Source organism: Canis aureus, chromosome 10 (genome assembly GCF_053574225.1).
Source record: "Canis aureus isolate CA01 chromosome 10, VMU_Caureus_v.1.0, whole genome shotgun sequence".
Classification (NCBI taxonomy): domain Eukaryota; kingdom Metazoa; phylum Chordata; class Mammalia; order Carnivora; family Canidae; genus Canis; species Canis aureus.
In genome coordinates this window covers 61,791,685-61,802,137 of record NC_135620.1, presented here as the reverse complement: position 1 = coordinate 61,802,137, position 10,453 = coordinate 61,791,685, and the positions used below count along the sequence as shown (strand labels likewise).

Here is a 10,453-nt window from a genome sequence, read left to right as displayed (position 1 = left end):
AAGTGCTTAATTATTATATGTTCCTCCATAAAGGTTGTCTCTGACAATATGTGTAAATCAAATAAATTAAAGCATTATAAGCTATTAGTTTTCCATTCTGGTTGACATCTGTGATACTCATTAATAAATAATTTAGTACATTTATAGATGATGATGGAGAGAGCATCATTGCGGCTGGGATTATTTTCTCCCAAAGGATATACTAGACAGCTGCTTGCCTCTAATAAAGTTAAATCTAAGGCCATGAATTTACACTTTGTCCTAGTATTATAATAGTTTGAATATACCATATTAGTTTATATTATGGACATGCAAATATATTGCTATGCAGTGTTGTACAGAGGAAGGACTATTATTGCCAGAAGGAGTCATATATTTAAGTCCTGAGCTGTCTTAAGTCTTATAAATTCTTTGTCCTATCTGGATCTCAGTTTCCTCATCTATAAAGCCAAAGTTAAATTGAACTAGATAAATTCTAAAGCTCTTTCTAATCCTAAAATTCTGCAATTTTGTGTTCTGTTAAATCTTTACTGGGAATCTAACTGATAGGTAGTGACTTTCTTACCTCATTAGTTCCGAGCCTTGCCTACATCCCCATCTTGTCCTCCATACCTTGAGTATCTGACTCAACCATATTATTTGTGAAAGCAGATTGTGGCTACTTGAAGTATATGTAATTTTTAGCATAGAAAATAAGGCAAAATCAGGTTGATTCTTACATCAACTAAAAGTGAACTAACATCTTCAAGAAAGCACGAAAAGGCGGATACTGCCAGTGCTGCAGAAGGTTGGGAGGGCCTAGAGGGCCCTGGGAGACCGAGGTGGCTGCCAGGGTGGCTTTGGCACTGGAATCTCAGGTCAGGCTCATGGCCATGGTCAGGCAAGGGCTGAGGCCATGGAGCCTGCAGAGGGCCACAGGCAAGGAGTGAATCTGCATCACCAACTTGGGCCACGTGATCAAGGACTTGAAGATCCCTGGAGGAGATCTATCTCTTCTTCCTGCACATCAGGGAATCTAAGATCAGTGACTCTTTCCGGGGGACATCCCTCAAGGATGAGGTTTTGAAGATCATCCCTGTGCAAAAGCAGACCCATCCTGGACAGCAGAGGCATCTCTGCCATTGGAGATTACAATAGACACCTTGGTCTGGATGTGAAGTACCCCCAAGAAGGTAGCCACTGCCATCAGTGGGGCCACCATCCTGGCCAAGCTTTCCCCCACCTCCCTTCCATGAGGCTACTGGGGAAATGACATTGGAAAACCCTACACTCTCCCATGTAAGGTGACCAGCTGCTGTGGCACTGTGCCTCATCCCTGATCCCTGCCCCCGAGGCACTGGCATCATCTTAGCCCCTGTGCCCAAAAAGTTACTGATGATGGCCGGTATTGGTGACTGCTACACTTTGGCCAGGGGCTGCACTGACACCCTGGGCAACTTCACCAAGGCCTCTTTCTTTCTTTCTTTCTTTCTTTCTTTCTTTCTTTCTTTCTTTCTTTCTTTCTTTCGAGGGAGTGTGAGATGGGGAGGGACAGAGAGAGAGTGAAAGAGAGAATCTTAAGCAGGCTCCACAAGGAGCCTGTCATGGGCCTGACCCCACTACCCTGAGATCATGAACTAAGCTGAAATCAAGAGTTGGATGCTTAACCCACTGAGCCACCCACGTACTCCACTGAGGCCATTCGTGATGCCATTTCCAAGACCTACAGCTATCTCACCCCGACCTCTGGAAAGAGACTGTCTGTGTTCACCAAGTCTATCAGGAACTCACGATCTTATAAAGAGGCACACCAAAGTCTCTGTGCAGAGGACCCAACTGTGGCTACCATGTAGTTTTATGCAAGAAAAATAAAGTGACTTAAAGACTGAGAAAACAAAACAATAATAAAAATGAACTAAACCTCAGTTTGCTACTTGAATACACTGGTTTTCCTAGGGCCCTCAAATATGATGAGTTAGATAGGTGGGTATGAAGAGAAAAGTGAGGAAGCTGAGTAAAGGCAGAAAAAACTTAATTTTAGTCATCTAATGAACATATAGTGAAGGCCCCGCAATGTGCTAAGCACTGTGTTTAGGTGCCGTGCCATTAACCGAGGATGTAGAGAAGAGTGACAGTCCCTGCTCTGAGAAAGCTCAGAGCCTAGTGGTGGAGACAGAGAGTTAAAACAATTATTCTACTCTAATGTGATGTGAGCAGCATTTAACTTTTATGAGCACTTACAATATGCCAGACTCTCTAAGAGCTTTACAAGTATTATATCATCAATTATCAAAAGAGATCTATAAAGTTGACATATTGTTATCATATCCATTTTTTTTTTCAGATGAAGAAATAAGTACAAAGAGGTTAGTCCAAACTAGTCTATACTCATGGGACCTCCGGTCCTCTGCATTGTTTCTCTGCATCTTCCTCAACTTTTCTCCACCTAATAATTCCCTGGTTCTATTTCTATTTCATATTCCAGAAAGAGAGAATCTGATTGTACAATTTTAGCAGTATCCTGTATTTTGGAAACAGTCTCGCTCTCGGTCACCTCACCTCACTTATATTTGGATTTTGTCAAACTTTAGATTAGTGACTCTTGATCCAGATGCCTTCTCCCCAGTAGAATCATGTATGACAGGAAGCAGGTATTGTGATATACAGAATGGCTGCTCTCTTGAGCAAGACGAAATTTCCATGGAAGATAGCTGTGTGCAATAGGCTGCATAATTGGCTTACTCAGTTCAAAAGATATGGATGAGTTTTCAAACAATAAAATATATCAATTGTGGAGTAGGCTTTAATATTGATCATAAATAAATGCTATGTAGTACCATTAAAAATGGAAATCTAAAAAAGTAAAGCAATTAACCTGTTTGGGAGATCTAAATGAAAATACTTCCCCAAAGGAATTGTATTTAGTAATGATTTTACCAGAAATATTTCAGGTATAAATTGAATGAATGTTTTGTGTTGTGATGTACAGGTTTTTTTTTTTTTTTTTTTTTTTTTTTTTTTTTTTTTTTTAGAAATGCTGATACGTTTATTCTTATATTTTTGTTCTATTATATTAGAGCTCTTGCCTTAGAGTTCTGGCTCTAAGGCAAAATTGTGATATGTGAGATACAATCTCATGTTTAATTTGATCATTTGGGGAATAAAGTCCTCAGATACAAGTAAGTGCAAATCTTTGGAACTACTGAATATAATTTACATGAAAACCTAGATTTAGCATTTGAGCAACACTTCAGTTCCTCTGAGGGTCTGCCTTCAGAGTGGAGATACTCAAGGATAATACGATTCCCTCCTCCTTTTCAGTTAATTGTTTTTCTACATTACCCTGCATTACCTTCCTTAAGACTCCACAAGAGTATGGCTCTATTTTTCTGGCATATAAGATTTATTTTATTAGTTTGACGTGCAGGTGCTTGAATTTGGGAGACCCGGAGACTTGGAACATTTTATTAATTTTGAGAACTCTGAGAAAATATAATTGCTGGGAAGATCTAATCATAGAATATCAGAATAGGAAGCATAATGCCATTCCTTAACTCTTTAGGAAATGGAGGTAGGGGAAGCAGATTTGAGAGGAGAGAGTATATATGCTTAATGGCAGAATGGTGTGTTTCAACTTGCTGAGCCACTGTTGGTTGATGCTGAATACAGTTACCAGAAAACTCAATCCACAGGGACGTCTCGGTGGCTCAGCGCTGAGTGTCTACCTTTGTCTCAGGGCGAGATCCCAGAGCATGGGATCGAGTCCCACATCGGGCTTCCCACAGGGAGCCTGTTGCTCCCTCTGCCTGTGTCTCTGCTTCTCTCTCTCTGTGTCTCTCATGAATAAATATAAAATCTTAAAAAAAAGACAACCCTCAAACCACAGTCTCACTTCTGCCCAGTGAATAAACCAAAGTGACAGAGTCTAGGAAAATGACCCTCCTTTAAGTAATGGATATTATGAGGACTAAGGATCAGAACTACTGAGTACATTACATACCTCAGAGTGGGACTATTATAAGAATATATGAAGAGAAGAGAAACAGAGTAGCACTGATGATTTGGTATCTCTATTTAGAACATTATAATAGCATCCCCTTCACTGTTTCATATCTTTTGCCAATAAATTAAAATATTTCCTAACAAGACACTATGAATTATCCCTCGAACACCTTCATCCCTACTCCCTTCCCAGAAGAAAATCTATCTGTCCTTGTCCCTCCATATCCATTAGCAGAATAATAGTTTTCTTTGAATGCTTTCACAATCTCTTTAACCAAAATTAGCTTTTAATATGATTGCTTATAGAAAATCTATTATGATTATAAAGAGTGTAAAAGATATTTATTTTCTTTGCTTAGGACATCTATTACAATGAAAGACCACACTACACAAAGTATTTATTATGAGTAATTACTTATGAATTATTGTTTACTATTTTATATTTTCAACAGCCTTAAGTTAGTAGATGGATTAAACTCTAAATTTAGGAGGCCCTGTGTTTGAACACAAAATTATGTCAGTTGGCTTTCTCATAAATTATTTACTGGCCCACAGAAAGATTACTGACAGTGGCTGTCTATTACATACCCGAACTTATGTGGAAATATTGCTGGTAATTTATCCTTGTTTATAGGAACCATACAAAAGCCACTAGGATTTCAGATTGGTTCTAAGGCTTTGAAATTAAATAGTTAATGGCCAAACAGATCATGAAGCTGGCCTTGTGATTGAATGCTGGGTGCTTGCAGACTGGAGGGTACATCCCATCGCAGAGTCAGCCACTCTGCAGATACTCCTAAGAACGGTATCACATCAGGCAGAAATGCTGTTCCAGTGTAGTCAGATCTGATTTTTCAAGAGAAGCCCAAAATTTAGATCTCAGGGGGAAAATTCTATTTTGTAAACCTAAATTCAATTTTTAAAACCAAATGGGTCAAAGACATGTTTTTCAGGTCAAATCGGGCTACTTATAGGAGATGTTCAGTTTAATGACATCAGGCTTTGTATCCAAAGTGTCCATCTCATTATTGTAATAGATTTGAATGTTGCTCGAAGGTATTTGCACAGGAATTTGGGAAAGAATGAAAATGGGAAAGAATGTCAAAGTTTGTCATTATAACTCTTCCTAATTTATGCTTTCAACGAACCATCCAGTCTCCCATCACAAACCTTTAAATCTGCTACCAAGTTTAACTGCTGTTTTTGGTGTCATTTCCTTTTGAGGTATACTTTGTGTAGTTGTGTTCTGTTTTGATTTTTATCTTATTCTTATGGGATGACTTTACTTCCATGTTCTTGGAGGATGAAATGGAGAAGATCTTGTCATCAACTACAAGTGCAAGTGCTTTCTGGCAATAAAAGCACTGCAAGAGTCATCCAGTTAATATTAATTGTGTGAAAAACAGAGTTTTCCAATGTATGCATTGTGAGAGTTTCCATCCTCACACTTGAAGGATCATTCCTTCATTGGGCTAATTAGTGAGGATATCGTTGCTAATTTGTTCTTCTGAAAAGTATTGGATAAAATTAACACAAGTTTGCAGTCCAGCCACACCACACCTACACATACAACAGACAAGGACTCCATGAGATCTTGAGAGCAAATAGTCTTCGATTTTCTGTCTATTTAGAACTACAGAAAAAGACTAGAACTCTCTGCTCGGGATTTGGGTTTTCTCCTAATCACATTATCTCTAATCACCATACTTTATCTTGGGGGCAATATATTGGATTTTTTTTAAGGTCTTTATGGTAGAGATGTTCTAGGAGGCAATGGGGTTATATTTTCATCCATATGTGTCATAGTGTTTTCCTCCCTTTCCATCTCCTAGCCCCATTCTCCTGGGAAAGTCAGATTTATTCTCTACTCTGCTGAATTATGCCCTCATTGGTTCAAATCTTGGTGATTGATGTATTCATGGGTGTTAGATCCTCTAGCAGTTCTCTATCCTGTGACTCCAAAATTTTCTCCCCTGGGTATTGATTTGCTGATTTCCAATTAAAAGAAAAAAACTGCATAGCTCTCAGTCTAAAGCAATTACCTGTGACTTTGTCTCATATGCTTTTGCTCCTCAACGTCATTAAGTGTAATGTTTCTGTTATCTTCCCTGGGTTTGATTCATATCTGCTTAGGGAAAACAAGATCCAAAAGCTGACATTTAATATTCTAATTGTGCACTGACTTCTTTACATGTCCCTGAGGGGTCAGTATCCCCTCCCAATTCCATTGTGTACTGAATCCCTTATGTCCATATATGTGCATATGTTAGGATGCTAAGAAAAATAAACTCTACATATCACTCCATTTCCCCCCATAGGGACTTGTAAAACACTGCATATTTCTTATTAAGCTGGTTTTCTATTCATTCAACAATATTTATTTCATGTGCTTACTGTATGTGGTAGAAAAAGAAAAATAAGATTCATTCTTACCTGTAAGTAGTTCATACTCTAATGGGTGAGGTATTCATATTTATGAGAAACTATAATAAAATTAGACCAAAAAGTGCCCTGAGAGAAGTATGACAAAATGCTACTGGACGCACAGGGATTAATTCTGATTTGGGGGACTGGGAGAAATCTAACAGTTTATTGTGGAAGGAAATTTTAACATTAACCTACAAAACTATTTCTGAAGGGAGTTTTCTTCTTGTATAAATCCTAGAAGTCAAGCTTTCCAAAAGTAAACAGGCTGATATTAGACACAATGTCCTCCCTCAATGTTACCATTAACGGTAATGGACGATTCAAAATCCAATTCTTTTACATTGACTCATTACTATTAATGAGACAAAATGAAATGAAATGCCAAATATTCCTCATGGAAATACAGAAAAGGTGAAAATGAGAAATATGATCTGAGATTTTAATTTGTAAGTCTGAACATAATAAAACAGAGTACGTTCTCTATAATTCATGAGAAAACTTAGGTTAGATTTTCTATTATCTCTTTTTCTTGTGAAATTTAGGCTTCACCCCCCCCCCCCCCCCCACTTACCCTTAAATTCTTCCTCTCAAGGGATTCTGATTAGGGAGCTTTGAGGGCACAATGAGATAAAGACATGATTTTATCTTACTCTATCTTACATTTATTAATTGTGCTGTCAAGTGGCAATATTTTAAAATCAATATAGTCAGAACAATTCTAGAAGACAGTTAACATTTTTAGCATATTTATGGTAGAAAACAGTGTATTTGTAATCCATTTGAACTCTACTGAAATTGTTTTCCTCCCATGTTCAGGTCTTGATAGTCTTTTTTTCCCCTCCATTATTGCTTTCACCTTTTAATTACTAACCTGAATATAATCTAGGGTTTGTTGCTACCAAAATGAGCAAGAGGAAGAATATAACCACCTTGAGCCACATCCTACTGGGGCCATCAAATGTTTTTAGTTTGAAGCCTATGTTCTTTCAATCATTTACATTGGAGGACATGCCTATATTATCTAAGGTAAGGATACCAGATCATTTAGAAGTACCCCCTTCCTACCCAACACAACTGGAAAAATACATACAGATCAGCTGATGTTCTCTTTAAATCTTTGCAAACATTCTTAATGGGAACTAATGGTAATTATGTTACTTTAAAAATACATCTATCGTGGCACCTGGGTAGCTCAGCTGATTACGTGGCCCACTCTGGATCTCAGCTCAGGTCTTGATCTCAGGATTGTGAGTTCAAGTGCCGAGCTGGGCTCCATGCCGGGCATGGAGACTACTCAAAAAAATACAAATCAAAATACATCTATAGCTGAGTGTCATGTTAACTTTCACTGGTTATTAGTTGTGCTTTGTGTTCTCTGTTTCTTTTTGCAAAAAATTGTTGCTTCTGGGTTGGTTACCTCTTCTTTTCCTAATCAGACTTCTAATGGTTCACTAACATTTCAAACTCAAAGGGGCTTTTGCAAGTCTCATTTAACAACAGTACTGTGCGTGCTCCATCATTCTTATTGTCCTCGTATTTGAGACTGCTGCCACCTTTGGGGAAACCTTATACTACTTCTGTGGTAAGAGTTTTGAAAGTGTAAAATGGTTCCCTCCATCCTCATTGATTTTTTTCTTTCAATAATTTCTGCTCTTATCTTAGATATTTTCATTTTGACTCCTTAAAGTGCTATTCTTTTTCTGTCTTCTACCGATATTCAGAAAATATGTTTTCAGGTTTTGTTCTTTGTAATATCTGAGTTGAAGGCCATCCATTCTCCATTTAATCATAATTTTTTTTCATTAAAAATTTTTTTAAAAAAGATTTTATTTATTCATGAGAGACACAGAGAGAGAGAGAGAGAGAGAGAGAGAGAGAGAGAGAGAGAGAGAGGCAGAGATACAAGCAGAGGGAGAAGCAGGCTCCATGCAGGGAGCCCAACTTGGGACTCAATCCCAGGACTCCAGGATCATGCCCTGGGCTGAAGGCAGGCACTAAACCTCTGAGCCACCCAGGCATCCCTGTTTAACCATAAATTTAACTACATCCCACATAATTTACTTGCATTATTCTCATTATCATGTCTTTACAAATATATTTCAATTGTGATCTCTTCTTTGATATGTGGGATAAATATATTTCTTAATTTAATGTCGATCTTTGCCCTGTCTTAGCTTCACAGTTTATACGCTTTAAAAAAAAATTATTTGAGAGAGAGAGAGAGAACAAGAGGGGGATGGGTCAGAGGGAGAAGCAGACTCCCCGCTGAGCAGGGACCTGGGATCATGACCTGAATGGAAGGAAGACACTTAACCAACTGAGCCACCCAGGTGCCCCTGATTATATATAAGGTTAGTCTATAGATTACAACATACATCTTCGATTTATCAAAGTTTTATATTAACTTCTTTTCCTGAACAAGGCCCTCAGACCATTTTAATACTATTTGTCTCTCTTCTGACTTCATGTTATTGTTATATTTTGCCATATATTGTCATACATTTTAGGTATAAACATATATAAACACAAAATTTGTATAACTTTTAAATAATAAATATTTATGTATACTTACCCACATATTTACATTTATTGTTGTTTTGTGTTCTTTCTTGCATTTTCAAACTTGCATCTGTGGATCAGTGTTCTTCTGGCTTTAGAATATCTGTTATCTTCTTTTTAGCTCAAGGCTGGTTGTGACAAATCATTTCTTTTTCTTTGTCTGAAAAGGTCTTATTTTGGTTTTGGTTTTAAAAGGACATGCTATTAAGTTTTTCCCCAAACTCTGAGAGTGTTGTTCCAAAGAGTTCTAGATTCCACTGGCACTATGGCTGCTTTCAAGATTTTCTCTTTTACCGTCATAGTTCTCCTGGGAATTGTGGCTTTATGTAGCTAATCAGTTTTAAAAAGTGGTAATTATATCTTTAAATCTTGATTCTCTTACTTTCTCTGTTTTGGGGCTTCCAATTCCACACTACCATGAGAGCAGTCCACTTCTAAGTCAAAGCCCTTTGATACCTACGTATATTCCTACATATATACATACATACTGAACTCCAATTTTTGTCAACTGAAACTGTCAAACTCTATGTGGTGTCACACATAGTCTCCATAGGAATTTATGCAGCAGAATTAGACTATCTCTGAACTGGTAGATACAGCTGGGAAAAACCAGTCCCAATTTCAGAGCTCACATCTCTTAGTTTCCTTTTTCTCTTGGATCCTGCTTGGCCCCTGAATTCTTCACAGGCTTGTTAGCTCTCTCATACTTCCAAATACGTGTTCTTTTCATATTTTTTCCAGTTTTTCCAGTTATTATCAAAGGGAGGGTTGGAATGAGTTATCTATTTGCCATGAAAGGAAACAGAACTCTCTTTTCAATTGATATATGACATATACTAATCTTGAACGTTAATAACCATGATTTTTTAACATATATTTATATCTGTCTAGCCACTATCCAGAGAAGATACAGAATATTTCTAGCACTCCATTAGATACCTGTGTCTATACCTCAGACTATATCTCCCATCAGATGACTATAATTCTGACTTTTGTAATCATTGATTAGTTTTATCTGTTTTGAAGATAGTAGAAATGGAATGTCACTGATGATACAATTATGTATCTTGCTTTTTTCACCGAACATAGTATCTATGATATTTACCTATGTTTTTGTATGTAGTTGCCTGATTTCTGTATCTGTGTAGTATTTCATTGTATTAATAAACCACAATAAGTCTACTCTCTTGATGGGCATCCAATTTTTAGCTACTTGGAATAAAGCTGCTACGAACATTTTGTATGTTATTGTTTTGGGGGTTTTTGGTATGTTTTTTGATGGCCAGATGTACTCTTTTCTCTTGTGAATATACTAACAGTGGAACTGCTCAGTTACATGGAAGGCAAATATTCAGCTTTAACAGAAACTAACAGTTTTTTAAATGATTTTATCGTTTTACATTCCCATGAGCAATGCATGAGATTTCTTTCTCATATAGGCTACAAGCTGTTGTTTTTTAAAATAATTCTTCATTTTCTACTCTTC

General features: G+C 37.3%; 1 pseudogene; it reads left to right on the top strand.

Annotated features, from left to right (window-relative positions):
- Window positions 1-872: 872 nt before the first annotated feature.
- Window positions 873-1,851, top strand: LOC144321544 (small ribosomal subunit protein uS5-like; annotated as a pseudogene).
- The last annotated feature ends 8,602 nt before the right edge of the window (window positions 1,852-10,453 follow it).